Raw genomic sequence first — 20,659 nt, 5'->3', positions numbered from 1 at the left:
CGGGCTGGGGATTCGAACCCGCCACCTTAGGTGTACATGGCTGGCGCCTTAGCTGGTTGAGCTATAGGCGTCGAGCCGCAATACTACTTTTAAAAAAGACTGAATTAAAACTTAGAATTTTCAGAGTTTAATATTCACAATTATATTTCAAGCCCAAACTACAAACACAAATAAGAAACAGGTAAGAATGGAAATACAACCAAAAAAATAACACTGCATAATCGAGGCAAAATAAAATCAGGCTCATGTCTTAGAAATTTTATGCAGACTTATTGTCACTGGCATTAACTATATCTAGGTGCTTTATATCAAGCAAATCAGATTTATATCACTGTCTTCTGTCAAATGCAGGTGCTCCACCGCAACTTGTCAAGACAGCCTGTCTGAATCTTCACATGTCAGACAGAATCACAGCACTTGGTGTTTTGGTCTGTTGACAGCAATTTATTTTGATGTGTTGTCACAATATGGAATTCTTCGATGCTCGGCACCATGGTGCCAATAAGTCCCACTATACTTTTTTCTACTGCCAGATGCTTGCTACAGGTTTAGTAACAGGAGAGGGCAAACTTTGCCCTTACTTTTAAAACCCTACAGCCCTAAATAGTTAATTTGAAAGTGGAGGGGAGTCTTGAACGGAAGCAAGCATTGTCGTGAAACATTCCTTACTCCCACTGTATAGCACCTTGTTTCACACAACGATTCAGGCAAAGCAAAGCCATCTAGCCTGTTAGGAATAACCAGATACTAAAAATGCAGTAAGTCAAAACTCAGAGTAGATTACCTTAAGACTAAACGATAGCTCAGGCTAAAGATCTAGTGTGGTAAATTGTTTTCCCAGCTTTTTCACACTCCTTGTTTCAATTCCACAGTAGAAAGTTCAATTCACAGCTACTCAGGAGGCTGAGGCAGAAGAATCACAAGTCTGAGTTCAGCCTGAGAGAATAGTGAGACCCCATCTCCGAAATGCTCCCCCCTAAAAAAAACATACAAAACTTCAATTCAGCTCAGTGCAATCATTTATTATTGAAGTGAAGAAAGTCAGACACTAGGAAATACAGGTGAGTGAGATGATGAATGGGAATTTCTTTTGGCTTTTATAAAATTCATTTTCCAGAAATCTGTACAAATTCCACATTACTCTTCTAAGAGTCTGAAATACAACTTACACAAGAAATACAAAAACGACAACTAATTAAATGTGGTAGAAATAAGCACAACATTCACCAAAAAAGCTCAGAAGTTTTCAATTTCTTGTTCCTATTTTATATTCTAACTCTTTATATTAAAGGCTTCTATCTATAATAATATCAACTTAAAAGTAGACAGTACAGGGTTACCCTGAGTATATATTGTATTGGCTTTATACATGCACGCATGTGTGATTGTGTGTGTGTTTGTGTGTGTGTGTACACACAAAGGAGACTATCCATTATCATATGTGACATATATCATAATACAATCACTGAAGAAACATATACCATATTTCCCCAGTACATGTATACTGTCTTATATTTATTTTTTCTCAAGAAGACAGAATAGGGCTTATTTTTAGGGGATGTCTTCTCTCTGTGAAATGCCTGGCATGGCTATGCAGCATACCTGCTAGGGTCTTATTATCAGAATAGGGCTTATATTTAACAAATGCATAGAAATCCTGCTAGAGCTTATTTCTTGGGTAGGTCTTTCTTATTTTCAGGGAAATACAGTATATGGGGTCAACATAAAGTTTGTTCCCAAATTAAAGTTACAACTATTTTAAAATGGACACCAACTTTATGTCCACCCTGTATATTTATATATATGTATATATCCATTCATAAATATTTTCCCATAACTACGACTAAACCTTTTCCTCAAAAGTAGGCATAATATCAGCAGCATTTGAATGTTTCTCATTTCTACATAGTTCAATTACTCTATTATAGCTAGAATCAAAAATTTAAAAATAAATATCAGTATTTCCTTAAAAATTAAAAAGATACATAATTGCACATCTAAAACTATTATTAGAAAATATAAGATTAAATAAAAACCATTCTTATCAACTTGGCACCTGTAGCACAGTGGTTACGGCATCGGCCCCATACACCAAGGCAGGCGGGTTCAAACCTAGCCCGAACCAGCTAAGCAATAATGACAACTGCAACAGAAAAATAGCTGGGTGTTGTGGCAGGCACCTATAGTCCCAGCTACTTGGGAGGCTGAGGCAAGAGAATCGCTTAAGCCCAAGAGTTTAAGGTTGCTGTGAGCTATGACACTATGACACTCTTTGTCACCCTCAGTAGAGTGTCATGGCCTTATAGCTCACAAGCAACCTCAAACCCGTGGGCTTAAGCGATTCTCTTGCCTCAGACTCCCAAGTAGCTGGGACTACAGGCGCCTGCCACAACACACAGGTATTTGTTTTGTTTTGTTTTGTTTAGCAGGCCCTTGGCTGGGTTTGAACGCACCAGCCCAGGAACATGTGTCAGGTGCCCTAACCACTGAGCTACAGGCACACAGCCTGGAAAACACTTTTTTAAAAAAATGAGTAGAGGCCAGCCTGGTGGCTCACACCAGTAATCCCACCACTCTTGAGACCAGCCTGAGCAAGAGCAAGACCTTGGACCTTGACTCTACTGAAAGTAGAAAAAACAGCCAGGCATCATGATGGATGCCTATAGTCCCAGCTACTTGGGAGACTGAGGCAGGAAGATCACTCAAGCCCAAAAGTTCGAGGTTATTGTGAGCCACGATGATGCCACCACACTCTACCCAGGGTGACAGAGTGAGACTCAGTCTCAAAAAACAAAACAAAACAAAACAAAACAAAAAGAGTACTATATGCCTAGACCCAAATAAGAAAATCCCTCTTTGTAAAGAGTTACCCAAAAGTCTGAACTAAACTTATGGCTGTATTATAAGGCTCACTTTTCGAACTTTGTAACTTAAGAAATGTTTTATATTTATGAGCAGGAACTTTCTGGTAATACTCATCGTCTACAACTGGTACACACAATATTCATAAGAACCTATCTCCAAGGAATTCCACCACAATTTTTTTTTTTAATCTAACAATCCTTGTATCTTCTCTGTGAGGTAAGTGGATAGACAAGCAGATGGTATTTTTTTTTAATTTTGTAAAACAAGAAAAAGAAGACATAAGACTTTACCAGAGGTGGCTCACACCTGTAATACTAGCACTCTGGGAGGCTGAGGCAGATGGATTGCCTGAGCGTACAAGTTCGAGACCAACCTGAGCCACAGTGAGATCTCATCTCTACAAAAAAAAACAGGCATAGTGGCAGGCACCTGTAGTCCCAGCTACTTGGTAGGCTGAAGCAAGAGAATCACTTGAGCCCAAGAGTTTGAGGTTGCTGTGAGCTATAATGCCACTCTACCAAGGGCAACAAAGTGAGACTCTGTCTCAAAAAAAAAAAGTCTTTACCACAAGTTGAAATTAAAACTAAACGAACAGGCTCGGTGCCTATAGCTCAACCGGCTAAGGCGCCAGCCACATATACCTAAGGTGGCGGGTTTGAATCCCCAGCCCGGACCCGCCAAAAACAACGATGGCTGCAACCAAAAAATAGCCGGGCGTTGTGGCGGGCGCCTGTGGTCCCAGCTACTTGGGAGGCTGAGGCAGGAGATTCGCTTGAGCCCAGGAGTTGGAGGTTGCTGTGAGCTGTAATGCCACAGCACTCTACCCAGGGGGACAGCTTGAGGCTCTGTCTCAAAAAAAAAAAAAAAAAAAAAAACTAAACGAACACTCCTAAACTTAAAATGATTCCACTGAATATATTCTATGCGTCCTTAAATTAAATAAGTCAAGTAGGGCAGACATTTTGCACAATTCTAAAAGGCATCATTTACAAAGTATATTATAAATGATGCAACCCAGAGTTGTGCAACTCAGCAAACATGAATACAGACTCAATGAAATTACTCTGTGTGTGTGTCAATGTATTCCTTTCAGAAAAGGGAGCGATATCTATGACACAAACCTTAGTCTATTCATCTATAAGTAGAAGGAAACATTACCATACAAATCACAAGTATCCTCTAGTCCACATTCAAGATCTCTAGGAAAATAAAATTTTGAATAGTGTTAAAACATGAAACACAAATACTCTTGAAAATCTACTGCAGGTTGATTTTTACCTAATAAATAAGGATGGCAAGTAAATAACAAAATGAGTGTGATTTAATATGTGCTGAATCTAAAATGCATGTCTAATCTACTTTAAAGAAACTAATCACACTGATACAACCAAACTGCCTATAGGTACACTTTATAGACTGGCACTAATAATGCTAGCCAATACACATTTCTTCACCCTAGTTTCATGGCTGGTTATGGGGAAGGGGAAGTAAGCAAAAAATATCAATTAAGAATAATGTTTCAGGCCAGACACAGTGACTCATACTTGTAATCCTAGCTCTAGGAGGCCAAGGTGGATTATTGGAGCTCAGGTGTTCAAGACCAGGCTGAGCAAGAGACACTGTTTCTTTAAAAAAAAAAAAAAAAAAATAGCTGGGTGTTGTGGCAGGCTCCTATAGTCCCAGCTACTTAGGAGGCTGAAGCAAGAGGATTGCTTGAGCCAAAGAGTTTGAGGTTGTTGCGAGCTATAATGCCACAGCACTCCACAGATGACAACAAATTGAAACTCCTTCTAAAAAAAAAAAAAAAAAACAAAAAAAAAACCTGTTTCACCTTTAACAGAGGAGCTATACATTCAGATATATTAATGAAACCATATACAATCCCCAGTCCCCCCCCCAAAAAAAACAAAAAAAAACCACAATCATCAAAGATGAGACATTACTAAAAAGAGAATAAGAGAGCTGGTAAAGACTGAAAAGATTAAACTAGGATTCTATTTCAGAGATGATACAGCACAAAGACCATGAAACTAAGAAGAAAATTTCAGTAGTGAAATTCTCTCTGATTATATATATATATCATCTAATATACATATGATCTCATACACAAAGGGCTATCTGTAAAGTATCCAGACATGTATGTCTCTGTTTTTCATATTACATGGAATACTTTCCAGACAGCACTCATAACATATGTATGAGACAGACTGAAAGTTGAGCGCACAGATAACCCTATACCTAATCAAAAACAGTATACAGACAGTCCCCTTGTTACAAATGCCCAACTTACATACAACTCATACTTATGAACAGAGGGGATTACAATAAGTCACCAAGTTACACACATCCAACTGATGTATGACTTGCACTTAAAATTGGAGGCTATTACAACCAATAGGTAAATGTACCTGTTCTAACAGTACCTATACCATTCCACTTACAAACAAACTTAAAGAACTTATTCATAGCCCAGGGACCACCTCATAATAAAAAGGGAACTAACTAGACTATGAACTGGAAGACTAGGCACTATAGTCTCAATCCCAGTTCTACAACTTAATTAGGCAAGGACCAGTAAATCTGTTAATCTCTCTAATCCTCAATTCCTAATTTGTGAAACAAGAGTAATATTTGTCCCACCTACAACAAAGGTTGTTATGAGAAGTAAGTAGATTATGTAAAAACACTTCGAACAATATGTATAAAAGCACTATACAGGCTCGACACCTGTAGCTCAGTGATTAGGGCACCGGCCACATACACAGAGGCAGGGGGGTTTGAACCAGGCCTGGGGCTGCTAAACAACAAAGACAACTGCAGCAATAAAAAAAAAAAATAGCCAAGCACTGTGGCGGGCGCCTGTAGTCTCAGCTACTTGGGAGGCTGAGGCAAGAGAATCACTTAAGCCCAAGAGTTAGAGGTTGCTGTGAACTGTGATGCCACAGCACTCTACCCAGGGCGACATATGAAGACTCTGTCTCCAAAAAAAAAACCACTATACAAATATTCAAGAACAATTTAAGACAACTGAGAAGTCAAGTATCACTTCTGGATCTTCTGGTTCAGGAAAGTAGACTGAGCACATCTGTTTAATTTCCATTCCTCCCTTAGGTAAGGGCCATGGGAGACCAGATTTTGATAAACTTCTGGAACACAGAAAGCAAAGGAGACACTACACTGAAAAATACACGGTTGGGAAGGAGGCCCAAATTCACAACAAGTAAGAGTTATAGTAAAAGTGGGAGCCTGTTTTCCCAGCAAAGATCGGGAGAGGCTGCAAGCTTGGACAGACAGCAGCAATGAGAAACAGAACAGTAAGTTAAAGGAAGGTCTGAATAACACCTGAGCCATTTGGTCCCTTCCTACACTTCTCACACGTATACCCAGTCACTGCAAAGAATATTATTTGCCCCCAAAAGAAACCATTCTCCAAAATAAAGTGTAAAATTAAAAGCATAACAGATAAAATAGGATGTACTGATTTCCTCATGTTTCACAATGAAAGTAAAGAAATGGAATCTGATGTTGAATCAAATTTAAAGAATATATTATTTATGTTATAAAAACAACTTACAGCAGAACTAAAAATAATACTAGAACAAAATCAGAGAGCATACGGAAGAAATAAGGTGGGAGACGACATAAATAAGCCAAATTCTTCATCATGCAAAAATCATGTACACAATCCAAAATTACAATTATTTAAATTTATGGTGGGCAACTAGCACAAAAACAAAAAAGAAAAAGATGAAATGTTACCTCCTCTGATGAGTAGAACTATAGGAAGGAGAGGGAGTGTAAGAAACTACAGAATTTTTTTCAACTGTGAAAAGGGAATACTTTCATAATTTAAAATTATCTGCTAACTAGTTGAAAAATATTCTTTTCAAAATGGATTGACCCCAAAGTTACCCTGAGGAACATAAAATCTGACTACTGAGTCTGGTTTCTTTCAGCCTTTCAAATAAATAGACATAATTCTTCAGGTTGCAAGGAAAAATTATCTTCCTAAACACACAAGTAAGGAAAAAGGAATGGAATTGAGAAACAAGAAAGATCTTATCTTTCAGCATTCTGATAAAAGATGAGTTAGAAATGAGGGGCTATAATTCCCTAATCCTTCAGGATGAAGAATGGCAACTGGGAATAGTGTTTTCAACCTGAAATTCCTATTCTGGAAGTTGTTAATCGGCTAGAATGGTGGATGGCTTAATTATATAAGGACCACATTAATGTCTCAAAGGAAGGAGGAGAGTGATCTGATAGGTTTTAATTTGAAACACTCTTCATAAAATTAAAAACGAATGCCAAATCAACTATAATCTGTGCCTCAGCAGAGAAGTAAAAGGCCAATATGGCTATAAGAATACAATGTGATCGATGGACTTTGAAGCCAAATTGATCCAGTACTGGTCAATAATCATGAATGTTATTCACTAGACAGTCAAAAAGAAGCACTCTCTCCATTTCAGGGCTAGCTAGTAGGTCATTCTCTACATTATTTTAGAACTGCTTGTATCTGTGAAAGAGGTAACATCTTCAGACTATTCATACCCTCAAGAATGACTCAATAGAACTAAAATTCCTGAGATCAAAATACATGTATGTAGGTCATGGCACTATTCTTTTTTTTAAGAGACAAGAGTCTTACTTTATTGCCCTCGGTAGAGTGCCGTAGCATCACAGCTCACAGCAACCTCCAACTCTTGGGCTTAGGCAATTCTCTTGCCTCAGCCTCCCAAGTAGCTGGGACCACAGGCACCCGCCACAGTGCCCAGACATTTTTTGTTGCAGTTTGGCCAGGGCCGGGTTTGAACTCAACACCCTCAGTTTATGGAGCCAGCACCCTACTCACTGAGTCACAGGCACTGCCCCATGGCACTATTCTTAAATAGAACAATACAGTCAATATACTTTGGAAAATTTTGGATCTATTCTGGTCTATCCTAGAATTTTACTAGCATTGTAGCATTCAAAAAAAAAAAAAAAAAAGATGGATGAGATAAATTAGTGAGTCCAAATCCTACAAAGTTAAAGCTAACAAGAGTAAAGACTCTTTCCAATCCCCAGCCCAGACCCGCCAAACAACAATGATGGCTGCAACCAAAAAATAGCCGGGCATTGTGGCGGGCACCTGTGGTCCCAGCTACTTGGGAGACGGAGACAGGAGACTCGCTTGAGCCCAGGAGTTGGAGGTTGCTGTGAGCTGTAATGCCACGGCACTCTGCCCAGGGGGACAGCTTGAGGCACTGTCTCAAAAAAAAAAAAAAAAAAAAGACTCTTTCCAAAGTACAGGCAGCCCCTGGGTTATGAACAAGATAGGTGCTAAAAGTCTGTTCTCAAGTTGAATTTGTATGTAAGTTGGAACAGGTATACTTATATATTACCTGTAATATCCTCCGTAAGTGCAAGTCGTATGTAAGTCGAGTGCTTGCAACTTGGGGACCGCCTGTGTACAAAAGTATAATAACTGGAAGGACTACAAAGTCAATATGACATCCTGGGGGAAAACATAATCTGCTAATTTTGATCTAGAGGATACAGATTTCTAGGATTTTAGAACACCACTGAAAGATACATTTGCCTTAGTTGTTGGCTCCTACAGCAGTGCTGTCCAAAAGAATTATAATGCAAGCCACATATGTTATTCTAAATTTCAAGTAGCTGAATTTTGAAAAGCAAAAATGGATAAAATTAATCTTAATATATTTTAATTTAATATATTCAAAATACTATTGGAATATAGGTAATATTTTAGAATATTATAATGAAATCATCTATATCCTTTTTCTGTCTTCAAAATCTTCAAAGTCTTTTACACCTACTATGTGTTAAAAAATGTAAGTATTTTACATTTATAACACATTTCAATTCAAACAAGATACACTGTAGGTACTCAATAGCAACATGAAGCTAGTGGCTATGACACTCTCATTTGAGAAGTTTCCCATTCAACCGACAAACATGGATTAATAGAAGTAAAGCCCAGTCAACTGTAGCTTCCCATTTCATACAGCATCAAGCAGAAATTTTCTCATAGTTGTGTTATAAGAAGTCTATCGAAAGAGCCAAATAAACTGGTAGAATTTGTTTTTCTCTACTCCTTGTTGAAACTTTACCATAACAACAAGGGGTGAGGGATCAGAGCATAAATCCTCAGAAACAAAGAGTATGAAAACAGACAAGAGCACCACTTTGTTTCCAGAACATTCAGAGACAGGCCTACACACCTCCCCAACCTTTTTCTCCCCAATTTTCTGGCCAGGAAATTGGTAGATATCTCTCACCTGACTAAGAGACAAAGATCTCATATCTGGATTTCCACACACCAAACTATTGTGTCCCTGTACCCACCCACCCTACAATAGACTACCACAATCAAGAAGTTCCACTTAACATACACTGAATTTTCAATCACTTTTTAAGTGGCTCAAGTTTTCAATCACTTTTTAAGTGGCTCAAGCTTAAATATTCTTCCATTCTCAAGAATTTACTAAGAGCCCGCTATGTGCCAGGCACTGTTCTAAGCCTGGAAACACAGTAGTGAACAAAATAAAGTCCCTCCCTCAAGGAGCTTATTATATTCTTATGGGAAATCAACAATAAACACAAACTATAGAACAAAAATAGAAATAAAGCAAAAAAGAGAAATAACATATAATGGGAATGGGGAGACAAAATGCTCTTTTATCTACAAAGGTCAAGGATAACCTTTCTGATGTGATTTGGGAGAGACAGAAAAAAGAGAGGAAGAGAGCCACAAAGATGTCTGGGCAAAGAGTATTCCAGGCAGGAAGAAGAGCAAGTACAAAGACCCTAAAGGGAAAGTAAGCTTGGCCTATACAAAGAGCACAAACAGGCTCAGCGCCTATAGATCAACCGGCTAAGGCGCCAGCCATGTACACCTAAGGTGATGGGTTCGAATCCCCAGCCCGGACCGGCCAAAACAACAATGACGGCTGCAACCAAAGAATGGCCGGGCGCCTGTGGTCCCAGCTACTTGGGAGGCTGAGGCAGGAGACTCGCTTGAGCCCAGGAGTTGGAGGTTGCTGTGAGCTGTAATGCCACAGCACTCTACCCAGGGGGATAGCTTGAGGCTCTGTCTCAAAAAAAAAAAAAAAAAAAAAACCAAAGAGCACAAACAGGCCCATTAAGGCTGGAGTGAAATAAGTGGTGCAGAGTGATGGCAACAGGATATTATCACAGAGGATGAAAAGAACCAGAGCATTCAGGCCTTGAAGACCAATTATGAACTGAATTTTCATTTTATGTGAAATGGTAAGCCAAAAGAAGAAGAGATCACCTGACTTACGTTTGAAAGGAATTACTATGCCAGCTGTGTAACTAAATGACTTTCTAGGGCCATAAGAGTAGTAGTAGAGAAATCAGTTATGACACAATTGCCATAGTCTGGATGAGGTATAAAAGGTTCTTGGCACAGAGAAGAAATAAGAAGAGATGATATTGGGATTATGCTTCTGTTTTTCTTTCAATAACTTTGAATGTATTTTTTTAACAGCAAAAATAAGAACAGTATAAACCAGGTGGGGAGGCTCATGCCTATAATCCAAGCACAATCCTAATTCTGCCTGGGAGGCCAAGGCAGAAGGATCATTTGAGCTCAGGAGTTCAAGACCAGCCTGAGCAAGAATGAGACCCTGTCTCTACTAAAAATAGAAAAATTATCTGGGCATTGTAACAGAGGCCTGTAGTCCCAGCTACCTGGGAGGCTGAGGCAGGAGGATCACTTGAACCCAAGAGTTTGATGTTGCTGTGAGTTAAGCTGATACCAGGATACTCTACCCTAGGCAACAGAGTCAGACTCTGTATCCAAAAATAATAATAGTACTAGTAGTACAAAAAGCACCCACACATTCTTTACCAGAGTCACCGATTTACCTACCTACCATCAATGGGTTTTGGGAGGCTTGGGGGGGAGTTTTTGGGACAGAGTTGCTCTATGTCACCCTCAGTACAGTGTCCTGGTGTCACAGCTCACAACAACTTCAAACTCTTAAGCTTAAGCGATTCTCTTGCCTCAGCCTCCCAAGTAGCTGGGACAACAGGCACCTCCCATAATGCCCAACTATTTTTTGGCTGGAGTTGTCATCATTGTTGTTTAGCTGGCCCAGGCCAAGTTGGAACCCTCCAGCTTCAGTGTATGTGGCTTGCACCCTACCCACTGAGCTATGGGCGCCACCAGCCTACTATCAATGTTTTACCTACTTATTGAGTATATGAATGTATATGTATACCTATGTGTTTATACGCACATAATTTCTTATCCAAATCATTTGAGAGTAAGTTACATAAATCATAACCCTTCTCCCCTAAACACTTCAGTGTATCTTAAAAATATGTTATCTTACACAATCACAGTCATCAACCTCAGTAAATTTAACATGATACAATACTTTTATCTAATGTACTGTGTGTGCTCCAATTTTTTCAGTTGACCCAATAATGTCCTAGCATTTTAGCCCTTCTAGTGCAGAATCCAGTCTAGGATCAAATATTGCATTTAGCTGCCAATCTCTGTAGGTACTTTTCTCTAGAGCATTTCCAGGACATTTATAACACTGACATTGTGAAGAACAAACTCCCCCATTTAAATACTAACATGTCCCTAATTTTAGTTTTCTGTGATGTTTCCTCATGGTTAGAATCAGACTCTGTATTCTCTGTGATGCATGCTAATTCTGTGAAGTTCTCCTAGTATCATATGTGGAGGCACAGGATGTCCATCTGTCCCTTTGCTGGTGCTATTAATATCATGAGTTGGTTAAAATACTGTTCAATTTCTCTACCATACTATCACTATTACTTTTTTTCCCTTGCCACTAACAAGCAAACTCTAAGGAAGACACCTTAAAGAGCACACAAATAGCCTACTCCTAATCAAAATTTCCGCCCCAATTTAGAATTTGTTAATGATTATCAACTGGTCCTTTTTTTTTTTTTTTTTTTTTGAGATAGGGTCTCACTCTGTTGTATTGGTTAGAGTGCAGTGGAACCATCATGGCTCACTACATTCTCCAACTCCTGGGCTCAAGTGATCGTTCCGGCTTAGCCTACCAAGTAGGCTATCATGCCCAGCTAATTTCTTTTTTTTTTTTTTGGTAGAGACAGAGTCTCACTAGTGCCCAGAGTAGTCTTGAACTCTTGTGCTCAAGGAATCCTCCCCCCAAAGTGCTAGCCACCATGCCTAAACCCAATCTTTACTGTGATGATTACAATGATGACTTTTCCCAAAAAGTCACCAGCTGGCCAGATATAGTGGCTCACACCTGTAATCCTAGCAGTCTGGGAAGCCAAAGTGGGTAGATCCCTTGCACAAGAACAAGACCCCATCTCTACAAAAATAGAAAAATTAATCGATCATTATGGTGGGTGCCTGTAGCCCCCTTAATCGGTCATTATGGTGGGTGCCTGTAGTCCCCATCACAGGGGAGCTGAGGCAAGAGGATCACTTGAACCCAGGAGTTTGAACTTGCTATGAGCTGGGCTGATGCCACAGCACTCTAGTCTTAGCAACAGAGACAAAAAAAAAAAAAAAAAAAGACACCAGCTGCATTAACCTGTCCTTCAAAGTTTGAAGCCAAACACTGACTACTTCTTCTCTCTAGCAAACAAAGTCCTAGCTGGTATCTTCTTCTAATGGAAGGCTGTTTCTTCTACATTAAATATCTGTTGTTTAGTGTTGTTACCTTCATCGATTATCTTAGCTAGATCTTCTGGATAACTCATTGCAGCTTCTCCATCAGCACTTGTTGCCTCACCTTGCACTTTTATGTTATGGAGATGGCTTCCTTCCTTTATTCTCATAAACCAAACTCTGCTAGCATCAAACTTTTATTCTGTAGCTGTCTCACCAACCTCAGACTACATATAATTGAGGAGAGTTAGGGCCTTGGTCTGCATTAGGTTTTTGGTTTAAGGGAATGTTACATCTGTTTTCATCTTCTATCCAAACCACTAAAACTTTCTCCATATCAGCAATGAGGCTGTTTCACTTTCTTATCATTTGTGTGTTCGGTACAGCACTTGGAATTGCCCTTAATAACCTTTCCTTTGCATTCACAACCTGGCTGTTTGATGCAAGAGGCCGAACTCAGCTTTTGGATGAGGATGTTTACATGCCTTCCTCACTAGGTTTAATCAATTGTACCCTTTGATTTAAGAAAGAGACTACAACTCTTCATTTCACTTGAACACATAGAAGCCATCGTCATATTACTAATTGGTATAATTTCACATTGTTGTATCTCAGAGAATAGGGAGGATTGAGAAGAGGGAGAGAAATGGAAGAAGAGTCAGTGGAGTAGTCACAACACATACAACATTAACCATCTTCTATGGGTACGGTTCATGGCATCCAAACAAATAAAATAGTAACATCAAAGATCACTGGTCACTGATCACCATAACAGATAAAACAAATAATAAAAAATCTGAAATATTTCCAGAATTACCAAAATATGACACAGAGACACAAAGCAAGTATTACTGATGGAAAAATGGCACCAATAGACTTGCTCAACAGAGTTTCCATAACCTTCTTCAAATTGTTAAAAAAAAAAAAGAAAGAAAGAAAAAGAAATAGTAACTGTGAAGAAAAGTCAAGTGAAACACAATGACAAGGTATGCTTATATTGACTTAAGAGAAAATCTGATTTCCCACTACCAAAGAATGTACAGTATCCTCCCTTATCCAAGGGGGATACCTTCTAACATTCTAAGATCCCTAGTGGATGCCTGAAATTGCATATAGTACTAAACACTATATATGCTGTTTTTTATCTATACACATATATACCTAACTATGATAAAGTTTAATTTATAAATTAGCACAGCAAGAGATTAACAACAGCTAAAATAGGACAATTACAATAATATACTGTAACAAAACTCATGTGAGTTTTCTCTCTCTCTCTCAAAATATCTCATTTGTTTTCAGACCACAACTGACCACAGTAACAAACCAGGGAAAGTGAAACTTTAGTTAAGGGACAACTATTGTAGTTACAAATATGAAACAGTAGAAAATTAGAACAAACCTGGTAGTGACAAAATGAATGGCTTCAAGATAAATAAATAAGTATATACTTAAATGTGTTTTATGTATGTGTGTATATATCCCTATGTTTATATAGATATTTCTCTAGATCTTTTCTTTTCATTGAGTGGATCCTGCTGTAGCAACACCTAATACCAATGAGCATACCTTACCCCAAATCTTGCTTTCCAGATGCCATTCTTCACTAAAAGAAGTTAGTTATACTTATGAGAAATTACTAATTCCAGGGCTAGGGCAAGGAAAATATAGGATGAGCTTGGACTATCTTACTGAACCAAAACATAAGGAACCACTTGAAAAATAATGGGGATATATCAAAAGGACACAGAAAACAGCATGAAGGCCTTTTATCAGCCAGAATTGCAGAGACAAGGGTCCCAACATTAATGAGTGCTAAATCAAACTCTACTCCTCTGGGCTTCTTTTTATATGACCCCCCCAAATCTTGATTTGCTTAAACAACCACAGTTGGAGTTTCTATTAGTCATACATTGCATAATAATGTTTTGGTCAACAAAGGACCACACTTACAAAACAGTGGTCTCTTAACATAAAGGAGTTAAAAAATTCCTATTGCTTAGTAACATCTTGAGGACCCTAACTCTGTATAGACCTGTGGTAATGTATGTGTTTCTGTCTTCACTTTTAAGAAAAAATGGTTAAAAAGTTTCAAAAAACTTTTTTAATCAGGAAAATGCTTACAGAATAAAGATATATAATTTAAGCTAAGAGCTCTTAAAAAGTTAAAAAAATTAAAATTAAAGAAATAATATTTTTTATGAATTTAACATATCCCAAGAGTACAGTTTGTATAAAGTCTACAGTAGTATACAGTAATGCCCTAGACCTTCATATTCACTTCCCACTCACTCACTAACCCAGAGCAACCTTAAGTCCTGCAAGTTCTGTTCCTGTACAGATGCACCATTTTTTGTATATATGCTGTATCTTTACTTTTTCTATGTTTAAATATGTTTAGACATTCTTATACAAATACTTACCACTGTGTTCCAATCACCTATAGTCTTTAGCACAGTAACATGTCTGTAGCCTGGGAGCAATAAATGGGCTATCTCACATAGCCTAGGTTTGTACAGGCTATACCTTCTAGAATTGTGTAAGTATATTCTATGACGTCCACACAAGAACAAAATTATCTAATGACACATTTCTCAAAATATATCCCCATCGTTAAGCAACGAATGACTATAGATGTAACCTACATAAAAGTGTAAAAGACAGCAGCAGAAGGGATGACTGAAAATCACTGAGGGTAAAGAGACTGAGCTTTGCTAAAAATGTATGCTGATACCCATTAAAATAATAAAAATAGAATGTAAATCTCAACTGGGGTCAATTTTTGTTCACTAGAGGATATCTGCCAATATCTGGAGATTTTTTTTTTTTGAGGCAGAGTCTTACTATGTTGTCTTTGGTCGAGTGCCATAGTGTCAGAGCTCACAGCAAACTCCTGGGCTTAAGTGATTCTCTTGCCTCAGCCTCCCCAGTAGCTGGGACTACAGACACCCACCACAATGCCCAGCTATTTTGTTACAGTTGTCGTTATTGTTTAGCTATCCTGGGCCAGGTTTGAACCCACCACCCTTGATGTATGTGGCTGGCGCTGCAACCACTGCTACAGGCACCGAGCCACTGGAGATATTTTTGGTTGTCACAACTTGGATGCAGCCAGAGGGGCTCCTAGTATGGAGTGCATAGAGGCCAAGGATGCTGCTAAACATACACAAGGCAGCCCTCCACAATAAAGGATCATCTGGCCTCAAGTGTCAATAATGCCAAAGTTGAGAAGCTTTGCCTTAAAACCAAAGAACTGGACTAAGCTTCAAAGCTGGCTCCTAGAAGTTGAGAGAGTAGCGACGCTAAGGTGGTAGCTGCCACTGCGACTGCCACGGGATAATAAGCCGGGTAGAGTTGCTGAGGGTCTGCCATACTTATTGATTAACTATGGAAGATTATACCAAAATAGAGAAAATTGGAGAGGGTACCTATGGAGTCGTGTATAAGGGTAGACACAAAACTACAGGTCAAATGGTAGCCATGAAGAAAATCAGACTAGAAAGTGAAGAGGAAGGGGTTCCTAGCACTGCAATTCGGGAAATTTCTCTATTAAAAGAACTTCATCATCCAAATATAGTCAGTCTTTAAGATGTGCTTATGCAGAATTCCAGGTTAAATCTCATTTTTTAATTTCCTTCCAGGGACCTCAAGAAATATTTGGATTCTATCCCTCCTGGTCAGTTCATGGAGTCATCACTTGTTAAGAGTTATTTATACCAAATCCTCCAGGGGATTGTGTTTTGTCACTCTAGAAGAGTTCTTCATCAAGACTTAAAACCTCAAAATCTCCTAATTGATGACAAAGGAACAATTAAACTGGCCAATTTTGGCCTTGCCAGAGCTTTTGGAATACCTATTTGGGTCTATACACATGAGGCAGTAACAATCTGGTACAGATCCCCAGAAGTATTGCTGTGGTCAGCTCGTTACTCGACTCCAGTTGACATTTGGAGTATAGGCACCATATTTGCAGAATTAGCAACTAAGAAACCACTTTACCATGGCGATTCAGAAATTGATCAACTCTTCAGGATTTTTAGAGTTTTGGGCACTCCCAATAATGAAGTGTAGCCAGAAGTAGAATCTTTACAGGACTATAAGAATACATTTCCCAAGTGGAAACCAGGAAGCCTAGCATCCCATGTCAAAAACTTGGATGAAAATGGCTTAGATTTGCTCTCGAAAATGTTAGTCTATGTTCCTGCCAAACGAATTTCTGGCAAAAGGGCATTGAATGATCCATATTTTAATGATTTGGACAATCAGATTAAGAAGATGTAACTTTCTGACAAAAAGTTTCCACATTCCAGATAGCTGTATTTTTTACTGTTAACTCTATTTTTGTCTTGTATATTTTTCTTGTCTTTGTTGTAAAACTTATGCTGTACTTCATCTTCTAATTTCAAGAAGTATAACTTAAAAATGTAAATAGTCTATATGAATTTAAATATATAATCTGTATATGCGTATAGATCTTACTGTAACAACCGTTTGTTACTATAATAAAACTATAAATCTAAAAAAAAAAAAAAAAAGAATTGACAAAGCCACCTCCTCTATAGTAATATAGCCCAAGTTAAAAGCACTGAATCAGCAGGACCCAATGGCACACACCCATAGTCCCAGCTACTCTGGAGGGACAAGAGAGGGTCCCCTTGAGCCCAGGAGTCTGAGACCAGCCTGAGGGATAAAGCAAGACCTAGGCTTGGCACCTGTAGTTCAAGCGGCTAGGGCGCCAGCCACATACCCCAGAGCTGGCAAGTTTGAATCCAGGCTGAGCCTGCCAAACAACAATGAGAACTACAACCAAAAAATAGCTGGACATTGTGGCAGGCGCCTGTAGTCCCAGCTACAGGGCAGGCTGAGGCAAGAGAATCGCTTAAGCCTAGGAGTTGGAGGTTGCTGTGAGCTGTAACAACACAGCACTCTACCGAGGGCAACAGCTTGAGGCTCTGTCTCCAAAAAAAAAAAAAAAAAAAAAGGCAAGACTTTGTTTCAAAAAAAAACTAGAATGTAAAACTCTTAATTAAGTCTACAGAAGGAAAGGAAACAAAGTAAATCTAGTCAATTAAAAGATTCTGATAAGTAGACTACATTCATAATGTTTTATTCCTTTTTAAAATCTGAAGTAATTATGGCTAAATGTATATATTTAATAAAGCCAAGTGTGATACAAGTCTATTCATTTTATTATTCATGAGTTGCTATGGAATGAATGTTTATGCCCCTCACATAAATTTATATGTTGAAGGCCTAATCCTCAATGTGATGACATTTGGAGCTGGGGTCTTTGGGGGGTGTTTTAGTATGTTTGAGATGCCAAAACAAAATATGTTAGACTGGATAATTTATAAACAACAGAAATTTATTGCTTACAGTTCTGGAGGCAGGGGAAGTCCAAGATCAGGCACCTATAGAAGTATCTCATGAGGCCCCACTCTGCTTCCAATATGGTGCCTTCTTGCTACTTCTTCACATGGCAGAAGGGGCAAACAAGCCTTATAAAAGAATCTAGGGCCTCTTTTATGACTAATCCCATTCATGAGACAGGATGATCTAATCATCTCCTCAAAGCCCCACCTCTTAATACATGAGTCAATAGAAAGGTCTGAGACACACAAAAATCTAGAAACATAAAATCCATGTGGATGAAAACAAATGAAGCCCTCCCAACAAGACCAATAAGTAGTGTAAGTTAAAACTTGCATGGGTGAATCTGAAAGGAAGCTTTGAGCTCTGTTTCTTAGAAGTGAAATAATGGACCATAACACAGTCTGTCTCAAAACTTTTGTATGTAATGACCTATATACCACCAAAATGGGGATTAGGTTTCAATATACACATTTTGGGAGAACGCAAACATTCAGACCACAATAGGAGTTCTGGTAATTCAAACAGAGAGTTTGTAAGACTATACTCCAAGGCCATTAACTTTACTTATCAATTATATTAAAACTGGAGGTAGATGAGTATAGTTTATTCTATGACTATTACCCTTTAATAAACTTATAAAAAATAAATGAACCTAGGTGGTGCCCATAGATCAGTGGGTAGGGCACAAGCCACATATACTGAGGCTGGTGGGTTCAAACCCAGCCCAGGCCAGCTAAAACAACAATGGCAACTGCAACAAAAAAATAGCAGGGCATTGTGGTGGGCACCTGTAGTCCCAGCTACTTGGGAGGCTGAGGCAAAAAATTGTTTAAGCCCAAGAGTTTAAGGTTGCTGTGAACTTTGATGCCACAGCACTCTACCCACGGCAACAGCTTGTGACTCTGTCAAAAAAAAAAAAAAAAAAAAAAAAGAACCTGAGAGAAAGTGATCAAACTTAATATCACTAGTAATGTGACAAAATGACACCAGATGCCTCTTGATCTAAAAATTAGGGACAAAATATCACTCTTGTGATATTCCTGCCAAAACAGTATAACCTCAATTTAATTATAAGAAAACATCAGGAAATCCTGAATTGAATGAATATTCTACAAGATAAATGGTCTATATTTTTTTTAAATGTCAGTGTCATTAAAAACAAAGAAAGATTAAGGAATTGTTCCAACTTAACAGAGACAAAGGGGACAAAAACTAAAGTAATACGTGTTCATACACTGAATCCTAGTTTTTTTTTTTTTCCCTTTTGCTATAAAAGATATTAGTAAGGAAACAGCTGAAATAAGGTTTGTAGATTAGAGAGTACCTTTCTGTCATTGTTAATTTTCTGATTTTAATAATTGTTATATATATATATATATATATATATGAATATCTTTATCTTTAGAAAATATGCACTACCCAGCCAGGTGTTGTGGCGGGTACCTGCAGGGAGGTACCCTACTTAGGAGGCTGAGACAAGAGAATGTAATAAACCCAGGAGTTTGAGGTTGCTGTGAGCTATAACACCAGAACACTCTACCTAGGGTGACAAACTGAGACTCTGTCTCAAAAAAAAAAAAGAACAGAAAATATGCACTGAAGTGTTTTGTTTTGTTTTGTTTTGTTTTTGCAATTTTTGGCCAGGGCTGGGTTTAGAAACTCACCACCTCCGGCATATGGGGCTGGCGCCCTACTCCTTTGAGCCATAGGCGCCACCCCTGCACTGGAGTTTTAATGTTAACAGTACATCATGTTTGCAACATGAAAACATTTTAGAAAAAATAAGAATATGCATACACCTATATGTTTATATATTCATTTAAAAGAGAGAGTGAAAACTTTTTAAGTAGAGGGTATATGAGTGCAGTAGGGGTCATTTTGAAGAACACAAGCATCTTATGAGGGGAAATGCTAGAGAATTTGCCAGTTTCAAACACTGAAAGATGGAATGTGAGAAAACATACCACACAATAACATATATCACTAATTTTATTATGAGAGGAGGGGCAGAAATTTCTGCAACAAAACCTTATCAGGAACAGCACTATCCTATGTGAAAATGTGTTCATAATTTTATGGTCTTTTGTAAATAATGAAGAAAATTATAGTAACAAATGTACTGAAACACTTGAGGCCAGGCACAGTGGCTCAAACCTGTAAATCCTAGCACTCTGAGAGACTGAGGCAAGAGACCCCTTGAGCTCAGAAGTTCAAGACCAGCCTGAAAAAGAGCAGGACCTCATCCATCTCTACTAAAAACAGAAAACATTACTCAGGCATTGTGGCGGGCATCTCTAGTCCCAGCTACTAAGAAGCTGAGGCAAGAGGGTCACTTTAGTGAGTTTCAAGAGTTTGAGTTTGATGTGACCTATGCTGAAGACACAGCCCTCTAGGCTGGGCAACAGAGCAAGAGCCTGTCTCAAAAACAAACACTTGGAAATCATACAATAATTTTCAAAGGAAATCATTTTACTCTGTCATTCCTAAAGCTACATGAAATAAAAGGAAGTAGAGCTGTAGGCAAGGAAAACAAGACAATAACATGAAATTTTTCCTATGCCAGAACAAACAGTACTGTATCTTGTGTAGACAGATACCCCAACAGAATTTTGCTGAATTAAGACATGGCACCTTCTATATTCAAGAATCGCACCTTACTTTAAAAGACAAATATAGATTCAGGGTGAAAGGATGGTCATCTATATTCCAGGCTAATGGAAAGCAGAAAAAAGCAGGTGTTGCAGTTTTATTCGCAGATACAATAGG

At 38.5% G+C, this 20,659-nt stretch overlaps 1 protein-coding gene and 1 pseudogene across 4 annotated transcripts in view; one reads left to right on the top strand and one right to left on the bottom strand.

The window, feature by feature from the left end:
• PBX3 (PBX homeobox 3) overlaps window positions 1-20,659 on the bottom strand; it is a 225,401-nt gene that overhangs the window by 146,928 nt on the left and 57,814 nt on the right. The window lies entirely within an intron of this gene.
• LOC100948583 lies at window positions 15,908-16,801 on the top strand (annotated as a pseudogene).

Source organism: Otolemur garnettii, unplaced genomic scaffold (assembly GCF_000181295.1).
Source record: "Otolemur garnettii isolate 467f Iridium unplaced genomic scaffold, OtoGar3 scaffold00014, whole genome shotgun sequence".
NCBI lineage: Eukaryota > Metazoa > Chordata > Mammalia > Primates > Galagidae > Otolemur > Otolemur garnettii.
This window is presented reverse-complemented; position numbering and strand designations above follow the sequence as displayed.